The sequence below is a fragment of the Callorhinus ursinus genome, unplaced genomic scaffold (genome assembly GCF_003265705.2).
Source record: "Callorhinus ursinus isolate GAN/ISIS: 27379988/994484 unplaced genomic scaffold, GSC_fseal_2.0 scaffold19, whole genome shotgun sequence".
NCBI lineage: Eukaryota > Metazoa > Chordata > Mammalia > Carnivora > Otariidae > Callorhinus > Callorhinus ursinus.
In genome coordinates, this window is record NW_027397081.1 from 14,633,544 (window position 1) to 14,656,222 (window position 22,679).

A 22,679-nucleotide genomic window follows, 5' to 3' on the forward strand; every position below is an offset into this window, starting at 1 on the left:
AGGAGGAAGTCGGGAGAGAGGGGAGAAGGAAGGGGGAGGGAGGAGAGGGGAGGAGGAAGTCGGGAGAGAGGGGAGAAGGAAGGGGGAGGGAGGAGAGGGGAGGAGGGAGAAGGAAGGGGGAGGGAGGAGAGGGGAGGAGGGAGTTGGAAGAGAAGGGAGAGGGAAGGGAGAGGGAAGGGAGAGGGAGGAGAGGGGAGGAGGGAGTTGGGAGAGAAGGGAGAGGGCAGGGGGAGGGAGGAGAGGGGAGGAGGGAGTTGGGAGAGAAGGGAGAGGGCAGGGGGAGGGAAGATGGAGGGAGGAGGGACAGGGAGGGAGGAGGGGGGCGAGGAGAGAGGAGGGAGGGAGATTGGACTCCTCCAGGGAGATGAGATGGGCCTAAAGCAGAAGCAGAGAGGGAAGCCAGCTTTGCAGAAAGAGGCTGACAATGGGGGCACCAGAGAGAGGCCCACCTGGCGGGCCAGGGAAAGAAGAGGAAGGCCAGCTCCACTCCTGCTGGATGAGCACCAGGTATATGGAAGAATCAACTGATCCCATGTCCGTGGCCCTGGGTCCTGAGGCTCTGAGGGTGTTCCCAGGGGGCCAGGAGGCATAGTGCACAGCAGGCTTGCTTCCAAAGCCCAGGTCCATCATTTGCAAAATGTGGGACCTGAGCGGCCCCCTTTCCCCCAGTAGACTTCAGTTTGCTTTTATGGAAAATAAGCATGATAATAAACACACATAAAGTTGCTGTGTTGATTAATGGAGGCGCATTACAGAGAGCAGCTAGAAGGCCCAGCATACACTAAGTGCACAAAAAATGTGAACTACATTGTTGTGGTCATTATCAGCATCACATGGTGTGACTGTCTTGGTAAAATATTTCACAATCTCCCCTGCCCAAACCTTTCCCTCCCCCATGCCCCTTGGCCCTTCTTCCCCCTGAAAGCATTCCAGCAAAGAGAAGGTGAGGGCCAAAGGCAGAAAGAAAGGGTCTATCCTCCTAGTTTTCTATTTCAAAAGGCCCTTAGCAAAATAGAAAGGATTCACAACTTAGACAAGAGATGAGCCAAAGCAAGACTGCCCTCCTCGTCATACCAGGAGAAAGATCTCCAGCATGGGGGAGGAAAAGGAAAAAGCAAGAATAAGAGAAGCAGGGGAAAAAACACTGGAAAACATTGAAAAGATGTCAGTGGGTCCCAGAGAGAAAGTCCTTGTTCCCTGATCCGAAGCTGAGCCCTGGGGAGGCAACAGAACTTCCAGGCAGAATTGTGGGATCTGAGAGCTGGATGGAGCCCCAGAAAGACAAGAGCCCAGGAATGACAGTTGCATGGAGCACCTTGGCGGATGGAGCCTCAGACAGCCTTGGAGAGTTGCTGTGCCCTCTCATGGCATGGGAGCAACCAAATGATTTCTATCCCCAAGAGAAGCAGGGAAGTCACAGAGAGACCCTCTAGACCAGACAGAGTCACACAGCTGAGATCTCGGGACACCGCCACAGCCCCCTGCCTGGCTGCGGCTCAAAGCCCAGTCCAGATGACAGCCACTGCCATGGGTGCCCATGTGAGCACATGGCATCAGGGACTAGGCACCCTTCTCCTGCTCCTTAATCCCCAAGAAATGGGGGGCACAGGGATCCCCAAAGCCACTAATGGCATCTTCTCTGCACCAGGCACTTGTTCGAGACACTTGTCTTATAGCAATAAATAAAACATGTTCTCGTGGAAATTGTACTTCAGTGGAGGGAGACAGACAATAAAGTAAAGAATAAGGAAAAGAAAGAAAGAAAAGAGAAGGAAAAGAAAGAAAAGAAAGAAGAAAAGCTCTGTGGGGACGAGAGTACAGTTTTAAATAAAGCAGTCAGGGATGGACTCGCGAAGAAGGTGACAGTTGAGGAGAAGGCCCCACAGGAGCTGAGTAAACGCCATGCAGGTGGGGTGGCTACAGCAGAAACGTGCTGGGCAGAGTGGGTGGCGGGTACAGAGGAGGCAGGAGCATGCCCAGCATGTTCCAGGAGCATCACGGAGCCCCGAGTGACCGGCAGGGGCAGAAAGGACGAGGGACAGTAGCAGGAGACGGATACTATAGTACCTCAAAGGCCATAAGGGGAGTTTGGGTTTTCCTCTGAGCAAGATGGAGAGTCACGAGAGGACTCTGAGCAGAGAAATGACATGATGCCATGTATTAAGAGGACACTCCGATGGCTACTGTGTTAAGAACAGATGTGGTAGGAGGGTGATGATGATGAAGGGAAACCAGTCAGAAGCTGGTGAAGCCCCAAGCAAGAGACAGTCACTGAGGAAAGCAGTGCAAGAAACGGAGAGGCCAAAGTCCAAGAGACCATCTGTGTGGGTCACCGAGAGCGTGACAAGAACCCAAGAGCTCAAGTCTTCACCAACGAGGGGGGTGACCCAGGAGTGGAGGACAGATGATTCAACAAGGCATGGGAGGAGTTATTCGCGGTGTTTGTGGAAGCCGAGGTTTTGAAGGGTTTCATCAAAGAAAAGTACCGGGAGGAAAGCACCAGTAGGGAAATCACAGGCCTTCCGGAGATCCAGCTGATGAGGGAAAGAGGTGTAACAGCTGTGTTGGCTACCATTTTGTCCCCACCCCCAAAACGGTGCCTTCTGGCTTAGGTGGCTTTCAGATACATGAATTCCTCTATTTCACCTCTTTATCTTCCTAGGATGCTCTTTAACCAATATTCTTTTTCTTAAAAAAGATTTTACTTGTTTTTTTATTTATTTTTTTAAAGATTTTTTATTTATTTATTCATGAGAGACAGAGAGAGGGAGAGAGGGGCAGAGGGAGAAGCAGGCTCCCAAGGAGCAGGGAGCCCGATGCGGGACTTGATCCCAGGACCCCGGGGATCATGACCTGAGCCTAAGGCAGACACCCAATCATCTGAGCCACCCAGGCGCCCTTATTTGTTTTTTTAAAGATTTTATTTATTTCCTTGGGAAAGAGAGAGAGAGGGAGCAAGCGGGGGAGGGGCAGAGGCAGAGGGAGCAGACTGCCCGTTGAGCCCTGATTAGGGCTCGATCCCAGGACCCTGAGATCATGACCAGAGCTGAAGGCAGACACTTAACCGACTAAGCCACCCAGGCGTCCCAACACTTTATTAATTTGAGAAAGAGAGAGAGAGACTGAGAGCAGGGGGAGGGGCAGAGGGAGAAGGAGAGAATCTCAAGCAGACTCAGCACTTAGTGGGGAGCCCAACATGGAACTTGATGCCACAACCCCAAGATTATGACCTCAGCTGAAACTAAGAGTCAGAGACACTTAACCACTCAACCGACTGAGCCACCCAGGTGCCCCACCTTTAATATTTTCTTTACTTAATTCTCCTTTTTGCACACCTTTCCATTCTTCTTATATTTCATGCACACAAGAAGTACACAGAATAACATGATAAACATCCATGTGCCTACCATTAAGCTTCAAAGAATTCAAAAATTCCATTACTGCTTATTAACTTCAGAGTAGCCTTCTCCTACCTCTCCAAGTAACTGTCCTCTCAAATTTAATGTTTAGCTTCCCTAGGCGTGTTTTTTATACTATTTCATTTTTTCCCATTATGTGTGTGTGTGTTTATATATGTAATTGTTTTGCTTATTTTCAAACTTTATTAAAATGATGGTAGGATTACTTCCATTTCTGTCCATGGCAGAATAATAACAGACCAGATTTACTCTCCCCTGTTAAACATCTAGAAAACCAGACAGAATAGGTAAAATAATGGAGAAAGGTCTGCAAGATGATGATTCTCGAGAAGCAGAAATGAAACACGGGGCGTTCTGTGACTGCCCAGCTTACTGCCTGGGGTAGGTTCCCAAATCCCAAGTACAGGGAGGTGGGATCCAAAGAGAGTCCAGCGGACCAGGTTGAGGAGAAAGAGTCTGGCACCTGGGAGATCAACACAGCTCAAGTTTATAGGACAAGAACACTGGAGGGGAAGGCTGCACAGAGCGGTTTCCAGAAATCTGCAGAAGAGTCCCCTGATGTCTCTGGTTGTGGTTTGTCCTTTAAATTTGCTTATGGCATCTTTTTTGAGCAAAATTTAAATGTGTACTTTAGTTAAATTCATCTATAGTTGTGATTTTAAAACTCTTATTTAAGAAATCCATCCTGGGGCGCCTGGGTGGCTCAGTCAGTTAAGTGTCTGACTCTTGATTTCAGCTCAGGTCATGATCTCAGGGTCATGAGATCCAGTCCCACATCGGGCTCCATCCTGAGTATGGAGCCTGCTTAGCATTCTCCCTCTCCCTCTGCCTCCTCCCCACCCCAAAAAATCCAGGGGTGCCTGGGTGGCTCAGTCGTTAAGCGTATGTCTTCAGCTCAGGTCATGATCCCAGGGTCCTGGGATCAAGCCACGCATCGGGCTCCCTACTCCGCAGGAAGCCTGCTTCTCCCTCTGCCACTCCCCCTGCTTCTGTTCCCTCTCTCACTGTGTCTCTCTCTGCCAAATAAATAAAATCTTGAAAAAAAAATCCATCCCTATTCCAAGATATACCCCTTAGTTTTCTTCTAAAAGTTTTAAAGTTCTGTTTTTCACAGTTAGAACACTCATCTACCTAGAATTCACTTTTTGGATGTGTTCTAAGGTAAGGATCTAATTTTTATATGGAAAGTTATTTTTCCATACTTTGCCCCTAATGATTTTCATTGTTGTCACTTTCACGTAACAAGTTTTCCATATATGTTTGTTTCTTTTCTTGGGCTCTGTATTATCTTCTGTTGGTCTGAATGTTCATCACTATAACACTCCTACCTTATCTTAATTACTATAGTTTCATAATAAAAATTGAATCTTGATCACCAGTAAAATAAACACTCCTCCTAATTCTCCCTCAAAAACATATAAATAAGTTATTATGGATACTTTGCCTTTCCCTGTGAATTTTAGAATCAGCTTTTCAAGATCACTGAAATCCTCTATTAGAACTTGGGGATTGCTATGGGTTTATAGTTTCATTTGGGTAAAACTGATGTCTAGTCTTCAAATTTATAAATATGGCATATATTTTCATTTATCTGTATCATCTTTTAAGATTTTATTTATTTGTCAGAGAGAGAGAGCACAAGGAAGGGGTCAGTTACCCTGAGATCATGACCTGAGCTGAAGGCAGACACTTAACCAAATGAGCCACCCAGGCATCCCTGTATCATCTTTTATAAGCTATCATATGTTTTGCAATTTCCCCCTCTAAAGGTTTTCCATACCTTCTTGCTAGGTTTATTCTTAGGATCCAAATCATAGCTTCAGAAATGAAAACCACAACATCCAAGAGAAAAATATATTGGATGGGAGTAACAGCAGATTAGACATTATAGAAGAATCAAAGCTGTGCACCTGAAGACACAGCCAACAGCAACTTACCCAAAATAAAATACAGAGAGGAAAAAAAATGAATGGAAAGGACACCAGCGGGGTGTGGGACAACTCCAAGCAAACTAGTATGTGTGTAACTGGAGTCCTCAAAGGAGAAAAGGACGGAAGAAATATCTGAAGGGCTTTGGCCAAACATTTTCTAAACTTAAAGAATCCACCAATTATCTACTCAAATAATATCTTTCCTTCCCTATGAGGAATTCTGGCACCCATGGTTGACATCAAAACCTATTTTCCTTTTCATTACATCAAAGAAACCCTGGACTATCTGTAGGAAGACAAGGATTGCATTTCCTTTCTACCAAACCTCCATAAGAATCACTATTTTCAACTAGAGTATCGGTGTAAGATGGAAAGCATGCCAGACAAGGACATGGTCTCTCTGGTAAGACCCTGGCCAGGGAGTGTGTTGTCTGTGTTGCTTATAAAGGGCAAAACCAAATATTTAGAATCAAACAAAGCAGATGAACATGTTGGGGTTGTATTTTCTCAGTAGAAATAAAGAAACATAACCCTTCTTCTCTCCTGTCAGATGCCTATGCTGAGGTGGAATGATCTTCAGGCACAACCAGAGATTTCCTCAGAAATTATTTAGGATAGCTCTATTGGAGGAATGATTCGAGATGAACAGGGAAAACCCTAGGATCTTATATAGAGAAACAGTATTTCTTCGAACTCTGAGACATTGCAATGAAATGCAGGTTTCGTGTAAGTCTCAATAACTGTGACATTATGTTAAAGTAATCAACTGAATAAAAACTCTTTCTTCTCCACTAACTCTAAGTTTCGGGAAGGATCAATAAAACAATGTTGGTCCCAAAGATGGTGCTATAGGTGAGAATTTTCTCCAATTTTTCAAAAAGCCTGTCAGATATGCAAGTCCAAAAAAAAATCTACCATTACTTTTTTGTTTTCGCTTTTTGGGGCTGCGATATTATTGACATTCTATATTTTCAGGAAACAAAATAAGAGCTCATAGAAGCTGAATATTTACCCAAATCTGAGGAGCTCTGTGTGCCAGAGCCACAGCAAGAACCCAGTTATTTCTGGTTTCAAAGTCCATATCCCTTTCATTATCCCTTATTGTTTAAAATGACTTGCTCTGTAAGGCTATTAGACAGAAATTTTAAAAATTTTAGATGACATCTCCAAAACTATGGTAACACTTTTTGGAATAGTTTATATGAAGCTTCTTTATGTCATCCCTAATTCAATACATCCAATTCAATACACCCACTACCATACCAAACCTCGAAAAGGAATCATCCTTTCATTATGTACACCAGGGAGGCATATATCCACAGGACCCAGAAACAGCTTCAAATCACTAAGATGTTTGTTTAAAATGATGTTATTTAAAAACGGAGTCCTGAGGCACCTGGGTGGCTCAGTCAGTTGAACATCTGACTCTTGATTTTGGCTCAGGTCATGATCTCAGAGTCTTGGGATGAAGCCCTAAGTAGGGCTCTGTGCTCAGTGGGGAGACTGCTTGAGGATTCTCTCTCTCTCCCTCTCTCCCTCTCACACTCTCTTTCTCTCTCTCAAATAAATAAATCTTAAAAAAAAAATTGGGAGTCATATTTTGTACCACTCATGGCTGTTACTTGATTGGGGGGAGCACTTCTCTCAACCCCCCACTACTACCGTTAAGATGCAGATTTGTGTATGGCTCTGTATGCAGACTGCCGTATGACTAATAAGGAATCGGTATTACTGTGACCTTTTATGCCTGCTTCCCCTCTGACCCTCTCCCCTCTCATGCTGTTTCTCTTTCTCTCAAATAAATGAATGGATAAATCTTTTTAAAAAAATTACTGTCACCTTTTATTAGTCCTGATCCCATAAAAGACCACAGGGCTCTAGGGGAAGAGATGCATTCAAGACTACCCCCTACATCTCCTTTCCCAACCTGCTTTACTACTCCCCTGAGTCATGCTGATTGGCCCAAGTTCACTAGTGCGCTGGGTCAGTGAATGTCAAAAGGTCATGGCCATGGCTGTTCTATTCCACTTCCTCCTTCCATGGGTCTGGAACAGTAAGCAACTAGTCAAGCCATCATAACCCCCTCATTTATGCTCAGGCACTCTCCTTATGACAGTTCCCTGTCCTTGCAAGCCAGAGCATGGTAAGATTCAGGATTTGGATTTGGGTAAGGAGGACAGGGAAAAAATGCTCCAAGCATCTTCAGCTATGGTCACTGTTCCAGCCAAGTTTACAAAACAGATCTGTGGGGACTTGAGACACAAAACCTCTAATATAATGTTACTTTATCTTACTTTAACATCTGTCTCCTGTTTCTTTATAAACATCTCCCCCAGAGATTTTGTGTAATCTGTGGTAGGCCTTCGGTATTCCTGGATAGGGCCAAAAAATCATCAACTCCATTAAAACCCCTTTTCAAAAGCCTGTACACACTGACTTCACAAGCAAGCCTATACTTGTCCTTATATAAAGCATTGATCTAGGAAACTCAGGTTTTTAGTAAGGAAGAAAATTGGCATAAAGTGTACTTGGAAAGACAAAGAAGAAAGAGGAAAAAGTGGAAGAGGAAAAGAAGAATCTAAGAATAAAGGAGGGTGAAAGGTTAGGAGGCAGGGGAGGAAAGGGGAGAATGAGAGAAGAAAGGAGTGAATATGTGGTTTGGGGTGAAATTATAATTTCCCTTTTTGAAAACAGAATCAGGATGCAGGAGAATATAGTCAGTTGTCATTACGTCAAACAAATAGCATGTCTGAACTTAGCCACCCAAATAAATGGCATAGCAACCACACATGCAAAGTGTAGTCTAAGCATATAGATAAAACCAAATGGACCGAGACCCTAACCTAGAACAGAACATGACTCAAAAAACAGGAGTAAACTCCTCAAAATCACTTCACTCTTTAGAAGCACTCACTAAAAGCATGCAATAAAATAAAGGACGTTTACAGGGAAAGGAAGATTAAGGAAACAAATCAAGGACCACATAATGTCATTATGGAGATATTACATTCAATAGAAACAGCATAGGTATCATTAAAAATGAAATTATTGACATAGAGACAAAGCTTAAGAATAGCATGAAGGATGGGGAAGAAAAACTCAGAAATTAAAGCAATTAGCGAAAAAGCTAATAGTTATGGAAGACAAAGATAACCCAATTGAAGGAAAATTGGTAACTCTGAGGTTGAAAACTCAATACATTAAATAGAAAATATTCTCAAAAAATATTTTCCCAAATAATAGGACACAAAAATTCCCAAAACTAGGACACAAGAGGGGAGCCTGGGCGGCACAGTCAGTTAAGCATCCAACTCTTGGTTCTGGCTCAGGTCATGATCTCATTGATGTTGGGACATTGCTGTTCTCAAGCCCTCAAAGAGGACAGAGCTACATACATACCCATCTCCATTTATTTCCATACGTTATGCATGTAGAAAATCTGAATGCACATCAATAACTCCAATATAACACCAAAGGGTTTATTTTACATTTCTTCCTTTTTGTGTCTGTAACTCCATCATCCAAGAGTGAGATATCTGGCTTCTATTATTAAATAATTTATTTATTTGATTAATCCTCTGTATGTATTCACTTCCTATCTCTGCTGCCCACCCTCCCCACAGCCCCCATGCTCTTATCACCCTGCTTGGGATCTGACACCTCATACTGGGCTGCCCTGTCATGGCTTTTCAACTCACCCTGTGTGGGCCCTGACCCTGTGCCAGGCCACTCTTCCAGGGGATATCCCCTGCACCCTGCTTGGGCTTGACTCCCCTTGCTGGGCCATCACCTTCAACCCCACCATGGATGCCTTCCTCATCCCACTCAGGCCCTAATTCCAGTGCCAGATTACGCCTTCAGGAATACCCTCTTTTACCCTGCTTGGGCTCCCATATCAATGAACACATCTACCACCAAAATCTTGGCTTCTAATTACCATTTTCCACTCTAGGAAACTAGGGTTCCTTGGATAAAAGATTTATTCCAGGACTGGCAGGAAAAGTACAGGATGAACTTGTAAATCTTCTTGTCCCCTGCCCCTACCTCAAAAGAGAAGGGTCTAAAGAATAATGGGGGCATGTCAAAAGAACACAGAGGGGCACCTGGCTGGTTCAGTTGGTGGAGTGTGAGACTCTTGATCTCAGGGTCTTGAATTCAAGCCCCACCTTCAGTGTAGAGCTTATGTTAAAAAAAAAAAAAAAAAGACATATAAACCAGCTTCTATTGGCCAAATCATGATAGTTTCAACATCAAGATAAAGTATAACAGTCACTGGATAACACAGAAACCTAACTCCATACAGATATTAATTAATTAACTAATGAAAAGTTTAGTGCATAATGGGATATATACATGGTTTCAAATCTCTTCTCACAAAAACTTATTTTGAGAAAGAAAACTCACTTTACAGAAGGGAAGCCCGGCAAACACCACTCTAATCAAGTGATAAAGTGAACATCAGCTGCAGTGACCCACACACAAAAGGTGTGCCTCCTAACAGGTGGCCAGGGAGAAGAATGCAGTATCATTCTGTGACATTCCTGCCAAAGAGGCGGAACCTAAATCTAATCATGGGGAAACATCACGCAAACCCAAATGGAGGGCATTTTACCAAACAGCTGGCCTGCAATCTTCAAAAGGGTAAAGGTTACTAAAATCAAGAGAAGATTGAGGACATGTTCCAGACCAAAGCAGACTAAAAAGACATGATAACTAATTACGACCTGTGATTCTGAACTGGGTCCTTCTGCTATAAAGGCCAATGTTGAACAATTGACAGGACCTGAATAATCTGATGGAGTAATGTATTGATATTAATTTTCTGATTTCGATCATTATATCCTGGTTATGTAGGGAAGTATCTTTGCAAGGAAACACACTTTATTCAGTTGTTATGGGGGCATCAGGTTAATAACTTACTCTCAAATCACTCGTGGAAAAATTTTGATTTACATTTTTATATATATAGTTTCAACTTTTCTATAAGCTTGTAATCATTTCAAAATAAAATAATTTTTAAAACGCAGTTGGTCTCGATCTAACGGTTTATAAAATCTCCATTTTATAAATGAAAAAGCAAAGTTTAAAAGAATATGGTATGAATGGTATATATATTTGTACAAACATATTTATATATTTTATGTATATTTTCCAAAAGAATATTTTGTTACATGCATATACTTTGTACATATATTTGTACAAATACATTTAAGTATTTTATGTCTGTTTTTCAAAAGACTATACATTTTGTTACATGTGTATATGTAATTTTTCTGGACAGATACAGAAGAGAAATAATGCAGTGATCTGGCAGAGCCAGATCTGGGTGGTGGTGGGAAGGTGCTTTTATTTTATATCTTCCCTCATGGTTTCAATTTTATTACCAGGTACATTTGTTAGTCTAACTAAAAAAAAAAAAAAAAGAGTTTTCTGGAAAGTGAGAATCTGTACCATTTTTGTTTTTATTTTTATGCATTCAAATAAATGAGTATGTTAAGCATTTGCACACGTACACATTTTAAAATGTCTGTAATTAGGGTAAAAGTTTAACAAGTGTCAGATATCTTCAATCAAGTTTTGAACAATTTTGGTAGCAGGAAGACTTTACCTGATGTTTTATTTAATTTTGGCTTTCTAATTTAAAGATCTGAGGAATTTCTCTAGGTGACCAATTAGCAAGGATTCTGGAATGTACGGACTTCCTTGAAGTATCTCAAGATCTCAGGAACGTGTTGCTGAGAAAAGAAGCCTCTCACCTATTAATGTAGATGTGTGCTTCCACTACTCTCATCAAAACCTCATCCTGTAGATAGGTCTTCAAATCTACCCTCCTGTTCAGTTTTAAGACCTCTGACAAGCATTTTCCAAACTTAAAAAAGATTTTAGATGTAGTAGAAGTTTAAATAGGGTTTAGATTTTATAAAACCCTGTGTGTTCTCTTCCATATTTGTTTATATGCTGCCTTATTAGTACAATCAAGGGGCTTTTCCTATTATTTTTGTTGTGTTTGGCTTCCTGATAATGTCCTTGTAAAATCAAGAAAGTCTACAGCAAGAGAGTCTACTCAAACATGGAATGCTTAGAACAGATTTTAGTTTTCAATGTATCTCTTGATAAGAGATGAAAGAGAAGCCTCCCTCTCTCAGGTATAGAAGTTTCAAAAAGCACTTCAAATGAAAATTTACATGAAGTTTCAGAAACCGTCAGACAGCAAGAAATCACTTACAGAATTCTAGAATCCTTGGGCAATACAGAACAGAGGTTAAGAATTTGAGTGCTGGTGCCAAACAGACACAAATTTGAATCAACTTTACTTTGAGCAAGATAATTAATCTCTCCCAAGCTTAGTTTATTCATCTATCTAATGGAAATAAAAGTACCCACTGCTTCAAATTAATAATTTCTTTGAAATAATGTATTTCTATCGCAAAGAAAGCCCTTAACAAATATTAAAAGTAGCAATTGTGGTTGTTGTTGATCACTTTTTTTTTTTAAGATTTTATTTATTTATTTGACAGCGAGAGACACAGCAAGAGAGGGAACACAAGCAGGGGGAGTGGGAGAGGGAGAAGCAGGCTGCCCACCAAGCAGGGAGCCCAATGCGGAGCTCGATCCCAGGACCCTGGGATCATGACCTGAGCCAAAGGCGGACGCTTAACAACTGAGCCACCCAGGTGCCCCTGCTGATCACTTTTTAAAAATATCATCACTGTCTCAATCTACATTCCCAACCTCACAATTTCACATATGGGTTAAAACAGGCTCAGGGACCACATGTCAAGGGTAGAAGGAAGAGGGAAATGACTACTTTCTATATGCATCGAGATATTCTTCACAAGAATTGGAATATGTGTCCATTAGGCTGCTGGTTGGTACCAGGTTGTAGTTATGAATATTAGGTGGTGAGGAGTTTTCTTCTGAACTTTTCCTTTGGTTCCCTATCAGCTCTAAGTAGAGCCCCAGGACCAGCCTCCTATCCTTGGCATTCTATGCTCCACATAGCATTCATTACCACATTCCCGTACACCGGACTGTATTTATGGGGTCCTTACTCCGTGCCAGGTCCTGCACTAGAACTGGGCATAGAGTGGTCAAGGCAGACAGGCTCCCCGCTTTCATGAACTCATGCTCTCTGGGGAAGAGGCATGTTAAATAATCATCCTAGTAATCAGTTGATCAAAAACACACATTCTAGGAAGTGTGGTGTGTCAGAGTGCCTTTAGAACAGGGAACCTGAGCCATTCTGGGAGGTTGGGGAAGCCTCCTCCGAGGAAACATTTAAGTAAGACCTGAATCAGAAGTTAAGAGCAGCATTTAAGGCAAACAGAACTACGTGTGCAAAGGGCCTGAAATAGGACAGAGCATGGGACATGCACAATAAAAAGTGCAAAGACGAGTGTGAGACCAGAGTATGTGCTGCTGTGGGATGGGGGGAGAAGGAGCAGGAAGTGGGGCACAGAGAGAAAGGGGGCACTGGAGGAAATGGAAGAGATAAATGGCATCTTAGAGTACATGTTAGGGATTCTGAACTTCATTGTAAGAGCAATGGGAAACCAATCAAACATTTAAGCAGTGTGATGTTGTGACCAAATGTGTTCTGAGCACCACTCTGACATGTGTGTAGAATAAATTAGGGGAGAGCCAATAGAGAAGCAGGGAGACCACCTGGGAGGCAGGAAAGAGTGACCTGAACTTGGGTAATTATCATCTTGGCTAGGGAATACATGGAATCAGTAATCCGAACCCCCAGCAGCTGAACAGGTAGCTTTGGTGGAAGGGATAGAGTATTATAGTATTAAGGCTTATATTCAGTTAATTAGGAAACCAGCTCAGGCCAAAACAGGATTTTACTGCCTTGGTCCATGAGCTCTGTAACAGACTTTTTAAGGTTGTTCAAGAATAAAGGAGTCAGATAAAATGCCGAATGCCTGGGTGGCTCAGCCGGTTAAGCGTGTGCCTTCAACTCAGGTCATGATCCCGGGATCCTGGGATCGAGTCCCACATCTGGCTCCCTGCTCAGCGGGAAGCCTGCTTCTCCCTCTGCCTGCTTCTCCCTCTGCTTGTGCTGGTGCTCTTTCTCCCTGACAAATAAATAAAATCTTTAAAAAAGAAAGAGAGAGAAAAAATGCTAGCATGGCAGCATGAGAAGATCCCTCTCCAACGAAACTGGTGAAAAATTAAAACAACAACAACAACATTTAAAGCTCTGGAAATCGTTCTAAGGGCGAACAGCAACTAAAGAAATGTCTATGCAACAAAATCTATGAAAATCTGGTAAGAAAGGCAAGAATGTGTGCTATTTGAACCAAGACCACTGTGCTCCTCCCCTCGCTCAGCCCAGCGGGGACTCGGCTCCAGACTGCTGCATCCAGGAACACAATGCTCCCACTCCCATCCCGCCCAGTTAGAGGGCTTTCTTCCCAGGGGGACCGGGGCCGCAGCAGTTCTCATCCCACCCCGAGCTACTGTTGCTAAGGCTAAGCTCCAGGAGAGTGCAGTTGAGAAGTGGGGGCTTTCTCTTTCTCCCAGCCCCCTTTCATTGGATAGGGGCAACTCCCTTGGGCAAGGCATGCTGAGAATACTGGGGCCCTGATTACCCTTGCCTCAGTTTATGAGGGTGAGCTTCCACACCAGGAGAGGCAAACCAAGAGGACCCCAGGCTGCTGCTCCCCACCCACTGAGTGCTCAGGTCCTAGAGGAGGCTCTCAGAGAGGGATCTGCCATTGTCCCCACCCCCAGCTCCACAGCCCTGGCTCAGATTTTTTTCTGGGGGGTGGGGGCGAGCAGGCCATAAAACAGCTCGTAGTATCTTCCCACAGGAACTGACTTCCTTTGCAACAGAACACGGAGAAGTTCAAACCTAAGCTTTGCTCTCAGCAGAGTGGAGGCTGTAGAGAAAAGCAACTGAAGTGAGAATCAGGGATTTAATGAACACACAGCTCAATTGTAGGCTAGCTAACTTGTAGGAGAGAACCAGGGAATAAGACAGCTGGGAGAAACCTTTGGGGGCCAAAACACATGTCAAACAGAGATCTCAGAAACGATTCCTTCGAAGGAGCCACAATTTGAGTGGATTCATTTGTAGAGCAATTAATACCCTAAAGCTTGCTGAAAACAACAGAGCAATCAACCAGCAATTAATGGAGTTTAACAGCTGGGTGTGGTCAAGAAAAGCAAGGAAGAGAGCACTACAAATACCAATGTCATCTCAGGGCAACTGTGGGCATATTCAAAGCTGCATCTTCCTCAGGAGCAAACAGCATCAGAGGTCAACACTAGTGGGGAAAAGCAGACTTCACTAAAATAATCCAGCCAATCACTAAAAAATAAACAAGAAATAACAACACGCCTGGGACCAGTTGCCAACAAAAGTAAATCTATGACACATGCAAAGAAATCGAAAGTATAAAATATACTCCAGAAAGAAAAGGAGGTAACATGAATTGTCTGGGAGAGTAACAAGATGTTGGATTTAACAGAAAAAAAACTTCAAAATACCCATTACAAGTCCATTCAGAGAACTAAAGGAAAGCGTGGTTAAAGACGTAAAGGAAGATATAACAACGTCACATAATACAAAGAATATCAATAAGGCAATAGAAATTATAAAAAAGAGTCAAATTGAAATTCTGGAGTTGAAAAGTACAATAACCAAAATAAAAATTTCATTAGAAGGGCTCATCAGATTTAAACCAGCAGAAGAAATTAAAGAACTTGAATCACTAGATTGGAAGAGATTATGCAAGATGAAAAACAGAGAAAAAAAAGAACGAAGAAAAGTGAACTAAGCCCAGAGACATGGCGCACCATTTCACACCAAAAAAGTGTGCCAACATACATATAATGGAAGTACCAGAATGAGAGGAGAGAAATAGCAGAGAAAATAATTTTTTAAATAATGGCAGAAAACTTCCCAAATTTATTGAAAAATAACCTACACATCCAGGAAACTCAATAAACCCCAATATGATAAACATGAAGAGATCCACAAACAAATATGTCATGGTAAAAAAAAAGGCCAGAAGTCAAAGACAAGGAGAAAATCTTGAAAGCATTGGGAGAAAAAAGGACTGGTCACATACAAAGGACCCCCAATAAGATTAGCAGCTAGCTTCCCAGCAGAGGCAATGAAACCCAGAAGCAGTGGAATAACAAAATTCAAATTGTTCAAAGCAAAAAAAAAAAAAAATCAACCAAGAATCCCATATTCAGCAAATCTCTTTCAAAAATGAAGGTGAAATAAGGATTTTCCCAGATGACCAAAAACTAGGACAATTTGTTGCTACCAAACCCACCTTATAAGACTACTAAAGGTTGTTCTTCAGGCTACAAACAAATGATCCTAGATGATTATTTGAATCCACACAAAGAAAACAAAGGTAGTTATGTACCAATAAAGGTAATTATGTAATTATTTTAAAGTATAAATGCATATTTCTCTCCTTCCTTCTTATAATTAAAAAGCAAATGTATAAATAATATATATATATAATGTAATGTTGGACCTATAACATAGAAAAATGTAATATTGGTCAATAACAACACAAAGGAGGTGGGTGGGAACAAAGCTATACTGGGCTAAGGAAATGACTGCAGTTAGTAGAGTAATATAATGCACAGCTGGGTTTGTAACATTAATAGATGTGATGTGTATAACAATAATACACAAAAGTGGGGAAAACTGAATAGAGCTATAGAGAAATAATGTTTCCATACATCACTGGAATTAAGCTAGTAAAAATCTAAAGCTGATTCTGGTAAACTAAAATGGATATGGTAAACCCTAGAGCAACCACTTTAAAAAACTGAAAAAAATATTAAAGAAACTAAAGTGCTACATTAGAAAAATATCCACTTGATGCAAAAGAAAGCAGTAAAGGAGGACTAGATAAACAAAAGACACAAGCCATATAGAAAACAGAAAATAAAATGACAGATATAAATTCAACTACATAAATAACAGCATTAAATATGAATGGATTAAACAATCAGATAAAAAGGCAGAAATTGTCAGACTGGGTTAAAAAACAACATGGATCGGGGCACCTGGGTGGCTCAGTCATTAATCATCTGCCTTTGGCCCAGGTCATGATCTCAGGGTCCTGGGATCGAGCCTTGCACTGGGCTCCCTGCTCCACGGGAAGCCTGCTTCTCCCTCTCTCACTCCCTCCGCTTGTGGTCTCTCTCTCGCTGTGTCTCTCTCTGTCAAATAAATAAAATCTTAAAAAAAAAAAAACAAACATGGATCAACTATATGCTGTCTGCAGGAGACACAATTTAGATTCAAAAAAACAAATGGTTGACTATAAAAGGACAGAAGTAGATACATCGTGCAAACAGCAACTAAAAGAAAGCTGGAGTGGCTTCACTTATATCAGATAAAATAGACTTTTAAAAAAATATTACTAGAGAGGCACGTGGGTGGCTCAGTCGGTTAAGTGTCCAACTCTTGATTCTGGCTCAGTTCATGATCTCAGGGTTGTGAGATCGAGCCCTGCATCAGACTCACGCTGAATGTGGAGCCTGCTTAAGATTCTTTCTCTCCCTCTCTTCCTCCTCCTCCCCCTCCCTTTCTTAAAAAAAAATGTTCCTAGAGATAAAGAGGGACATTTCATAATGATAAAAGGGTCACTCCATCAGGGAGGTATAATAATTATAAAAGAGCACCAAGATACGTGAAGTAAAAACTGGCAGAAATGAAGGGAGAAACAGAAAACTCAACAACAGTTGAAAATTTCAATGTCCTACTTCCAGGATTGGCTAGAACAATTAAACAAAAGATTAACAAGGAAAACAGAAGACTTAAACAACACTATAAATCAACTCAACCTGAAAGACATCTCTAGTCAACAACAATAAAATATATATTCTTCTCAAGTGCACACTGAACATTCTCCAGGATAAACCATATATGCCAGGCATAAAACAAACTTCAATAAATTTAAAAGGATAGAATAACACCCAGTATTTTCTCTGACCACAATGGAATGAAATTAGAAACCAACAGCAGGAGAAAATTTAAGAAGCTCACAAATACGTGAAAATTAAACAAACTCCTAAATATGACCCATAACCAATGAGTCAAATAAGAAATCAAAAGAGAAATCAGAAAACACTTTCAGATGCATGAAAATAAAGACACAACATACCAAAACTTATGGGGTGCACCTGAGTCAGTGATTAGAGGGAATTTTGTAGTTGTAAATGCATATTTTAAGACAGAAAAAGGATCTCAATAGCTTAACTTCCACTTTAAGACACTGGAAAATGAAGGACAAACCAAACCTAGAGCGCGCAGAAGGAAGGAACTTAGTGAAATAGAAAATAGAAAAATAATAGAGATTATAAAGGAAACCAGAAGTTTGTTTTCCGAAAAGTTCAACGAAACTGACAAATCTTTAGCTAGATTAACCAAGAAACAAAAAGAAAACTAAAATTACTAAAATCAGAAATGAACAAAGGGACATTATTACTGACCTTACAGAAATAAAAAGGAGTCCTATGAACAACTGTACACCAACATATTAGATAACATTGATGAAATGGACAAATTCCCAAAGATGCAAACTTCTAAAACGGGCTCAAAAAGAAATAGACTAGCCAAGTAGACATAAGAAGTGAAGAGATTAAATTAGTAATCAAAAACCTACCCACAAAGAAAAGCCCAAGTCCAAATATTTTCACTAATGAGTTAATACCAGTTCTTCACCAACTCTTCCAAAAAACAGAAGAGGAGGGAAATACTCCCAACTTTTTTAAGGCCAGTATTACCTTAATAGCAAAACCAGACAAAGATATCCGAAGAAAATTACGGACAAATATTACTTATGAACTTGGGAGACAAAAATCCTCAACAAAATACTAGTAAGCTGGATCCAGCAACATATAAAAAGGATTATATGCCATATCCAAGTGAGAATTATCCCAGAAATGCAAAGTTGGCTCAACATCTGAAAATCAATTAATATAATACATCATATCAATAGAATTTTTAAAATTACATGATTACCCAATAGATGCAGAAAAAGTATTTGACATAGATCAATGGAACAGGATAGAGAGCCCAGAAATGGACCCTCAACTCTATGGTCAACTAATCTTTGACAAAGCAGGAAAGAATGTCTAATGGAAAAAAGACAGTCTCTTCAACAAATGGGGTTGGGAAAATTGGACAGCCACATGCAGAAGAATGAAACTGGACCATTTTCTTACACCACACACAAAAATAGACTCAAAATGGATGAAAGACCTAAATGTAGGACAGGAATCCCTCAAATTCCTTGAGGAGAACACAGGCAGCAACCTCTTCAACCTCAGCTGCAGCAACTTCTTCCTAGAAACATCACCAAAGGCAAGGGAAGCAAGGGCAAAAATGAACTATTGGGACTTCATCAAGATAAAAAGCTTTTGCACAGCAAAGGAAACAGTCAACAAAACCAAAAGACAACCAACAGAATGGGAGAAGATATTTGCAAATGACATATCAGATAAAGGTCTAGTATCCGAAATTTGTAAAGAACTTATCAAACTCAACACCCAAAGAACAAATAATCCAGTCAAGAAATGGGCAGAAGACATGAACAGACATTTCTGCAAAGAAGACATCCAAATGTCCAACAGACACATGAAAAAGTGCTCAATATCATTTTGCATCAGGGAAATCCAAATCAAAACCTCAATGAGATACCACCTCACACCAGTCAGAATGGCTAAAATTAATAAGTCAGGAAATGACAGATGTTGGCGAGGATGCGAAGAAAGGGGAACCTCCCTATACTGTTGGGAATGCAAGCTGGTGCAGCCACTCTGGAAAACAGTATGGAGGTTCCTCAAAAAGTTGAAAATAGAGCTACCCTATGACCCAGCAATTGCACTACTGGGTATTTACCTCAAAGATACAAATGTAGTGATCCGAAGGGGCACGTGCACCCCAATGTTTATAGCAGCAATGTCCACAATAGCCAAACTATGGAAAGAACCTAGATGTCCAACAGATGAATAAAGATGTGGTATATATATACAATGGAATATTATGCAGTCATCGAAAAAATGAAATCTTGCCATTTGCAACAACACGGATGGAACTAGAGGGTATTATGCTAAGGGAAATAAGTAAATCAGAGAAAGATAATTATCATATGATCTCACTGATACGTGGAATTTGAGAAACAAGGCAGAGGATCAAGGGGAAGGGAGGGAAAAATGAAACAAGATGAAACCAGAGAGGGAGGCAAACCATAAGAGACTCTTAATCTCAGGAAACAAACTGAGGGTTGCTGGAGCGATGGGGGGTGGGAGGGATGGGGTAGCTGGGTGATGGATATTGGGGAGGGTATGTGCTATGGTGAGCGCTGTGAATTGTGTAAGACTGATGAATCACAGACCTGTACCCCTGAAACAAACAATACATTATATGTTAATTTAAAAAGCATTTGAAAAATCCAACACCCTCTCATGATAAAAGCACTCAACAAACTACGAATAGAAGGGAACTTCCTCAACTTGATAAAAAGCCTTTATGAGAAACCCACAGCAAGGTTCCAGGATCCAAGATCAATATATAAAACTCTGTTGTACTTTTGCAACGAACAATCCAAAAATGAAGTTACAAAAGTCATTCACAATGGCATCAAAAAGAATAACACAGGGAGAAACTTAATAAAAGTAGTGTAAAACTTACACTCTGAATATTACAAATCATTGCTGAAAAAAATAAAGATCTAAATAGATGGGGAAACATCTCATGTTCAAGGATCAGAAGACTTAATTAACATTGTTAAGATGGCAATACTCCCCAAACTGATCTACAGATTCAACACAACCCTATCAGAATTCCAGATGACCTCTTTGTAGAAACTGACAAGTGGATTTTAATATTCACACAGGATTGCAAGGGACCCCGAATAGCTAAAACAGTCCTGAAAAAGAAAAATATAGGATCCTTACTTCCCAATTTTAAAACTTACTGCAAAGCAATAGTAATCAAGACTGTGGTCTTACACAAGGATAAACACATAGATCAATGGAATATAACTAAGCATCCAGAAATAAATCCATGCAACTATAATCAACTGATTTTTTTTACAGCGAGGCCAAGACTATTTAATGGGAAAAGAACTGTCTTTTCAACAAATTGTGCTGGGACAACTGGATAGCCACATGCAAAATAATGCAGTTGGACCCTTACCTCACACCATATATAAAAATTAACTCAAAATAGGTCAAAGACCTAACTGTAAGAGCTAAAACTATAAAACTTTTCAAACAAAATGAAGGGGTAAATATGACCCTGGATTTGGCTAAAGATTCTTAGATAAGACACCCAAAGCATGAGCAGTGAAAGAGAAAAATCGGACTTCATCAAAATGTAAACCTTTTGGGATTCAAAGGACACCATCGCTAAAGTGAGACTCCCCACAGAAAGGGAGAAATTATTTACAAATCATGTATCTGATAAGGGACTTGTATCCAAAATATAAAGAATTCTTACACTCAAATTCAAAAAGACAAACCTGGGTGGCTCAGTTGGTTAAGCGACCGCCTTCAGCTCAGGACATGATCCTGGAGTCCCGGGATCGAGTCCCACATCGGGCTTCCTGCTCAGCGAGGAGCCTGCTTCTCCCTCTAACCCTCCCCCTTCTCATGTACTCTCTCTCTCTCTTTCTCACTCTCTCAAAATAAATAAATAAATCTTTAAAAAAAAAAGACAAACCAGTTTTAAAATGAGTGAATGATCCGAATAAATATTTCTATAATGAAGATATACGCATGGCCAATACGTACATGAAAAGATGCTTCTGACATCATTAGTCATTAGGGAGATACAAATCACAACCACAGTGAAATACCACTTCACATCCACTAGGAGAGCTAGACTTAAAAAGTGAGATAAGTGTTGGTGAGCATGTAGAGAAATTAAAAATCTCATACAATGCTGGTGGGAATAAAATGGTGCAGCCGCTTTGGAAAATAATCTGTCAGTTCCTCAGAGTTACCATATGACCCAGCAATTCCACTCCTAAGTATGCGCACACAAAAAAATAAAAACATGCCCACAGAAAAATATGTATGCGAATGTTTATAGCAGCATTGTTTATAATAGCTGAAAGACAGAAACAACCCAAATGTCCATCAACAAACAAACAGATAAACAAAAGGTGGTATATATCCAGATGACAGAATACTATTTGGCCCAAAAACAAATGAAGTTCTGATACATGCTACTACTCAGATAAACCTTGAAAACATTATGCTAAGTGAAAGAAGTCAGTCACAAAAGTCTGCATATTATATGCTTCCATTCACACAAAAGTCCTGAATAGGAAAATCTACAGGGATAGAAAGCAGTTATTGGCTGCTTAAAGGGTAAGAGGTGGGAGGGATGGGAAGGTAAGGGGGTTTACAGATAAAGGGCATGGAATTAGGTGGGGTATTTTTTGAGGTGATGAGTATCTTCTAAAATTGACTGTGATGATGGTTGCAGATATATGTGAATACACTAAAAATCACTGAATTATATACTTCAAATGGGTGAATTATGTATTATGTGAATTATACCTAAATAAAGCTGTTTTTAAAAAAATAAAATGCCAGCCTATTTTTATCTCTATCCCCACTTGCAGCTGGAAAGAAGAGGTCCCTAAACCCTTAAAGTCAAAGAAATGCACTGAAATGTATTTTGTATGATCCAAGTACTGTGCAGATATAATGTTTAAAACCCATGCAAAAAGCTGAGGTATGAAAATCCTTACAGTTAGGGTCCCATCTGCTCACATTCCAGAAAAGAAGTCTTAGTCACCAGCAAATCTGCCAGGTTTGGGAAAATGCAGGTATTACCCTTCATGCAACACAATGTTTCCTAAACCATGTGGATGAGCTGACCTAAAACCAGGAAAGTTTCCAAATGGTCAGCCCATCCACCTACACCATGACCTCCCTCCAGATGCCCCTCCAACTCCCATTTACCAGTTTATTTTGACAAAAACAAAACCAAAAACCAGTCTGACCCCCTCTCACTTAGAGGGAACCTCTAACAAGTGGTTGGATCTCTCTAACTTTTTAGCTCCATACTGCCAGGGGGCTTAAAAACAAACAATAAAATTAGCAAATACATCAAATAAAATCAGAAGAAAGTGTTAAAATTCAAAATTTCAGTATAATCAACCCCAGTGGAAAGCGGGAGGTTTAAGTGTTAGGATTAATACTGGTGAAGGCTGACTTGGAGACCACAGGGCCCGGGGGCCAGCTCTGGCAATAAAAAAGGAGATGTTTTGACCTCCGTGAACTTCTGGTAAATCTGGTTCCCTTGGTTCCCCAATCCATCAAGTTT

The 22,679-nt window shown here is 40.8% G+C and overlaps 1 protein-coding gene across 3 annotated transcripts in view; it reads right to left on the reverse strand.

Moving 5' to 3' along the window:
- Positions 1 to 22,679, reverse strand: part of SMIM35 (small integral membrane protein 35) — a 41,997-nt gene that overhangs the window by 11,716 nt on the left and 7,602 nt on the right. Inside the window, exon 2 of one of the 3 annotated variants that reach the window (XM_073903813.1) lies at positions 20,232 to 20,268. The exons of the other annotated variants lie outside the window; for them this stretch is intronic. The gene's annotated coding sequence lies outside the window, so the exon portion shown is untranslated. The remainder of the gene's footprint in view (positions 1 to 20,231; positions 20,269 to 22,679) is intronic. 3 annotated transcript variants of the gene reach the window in all.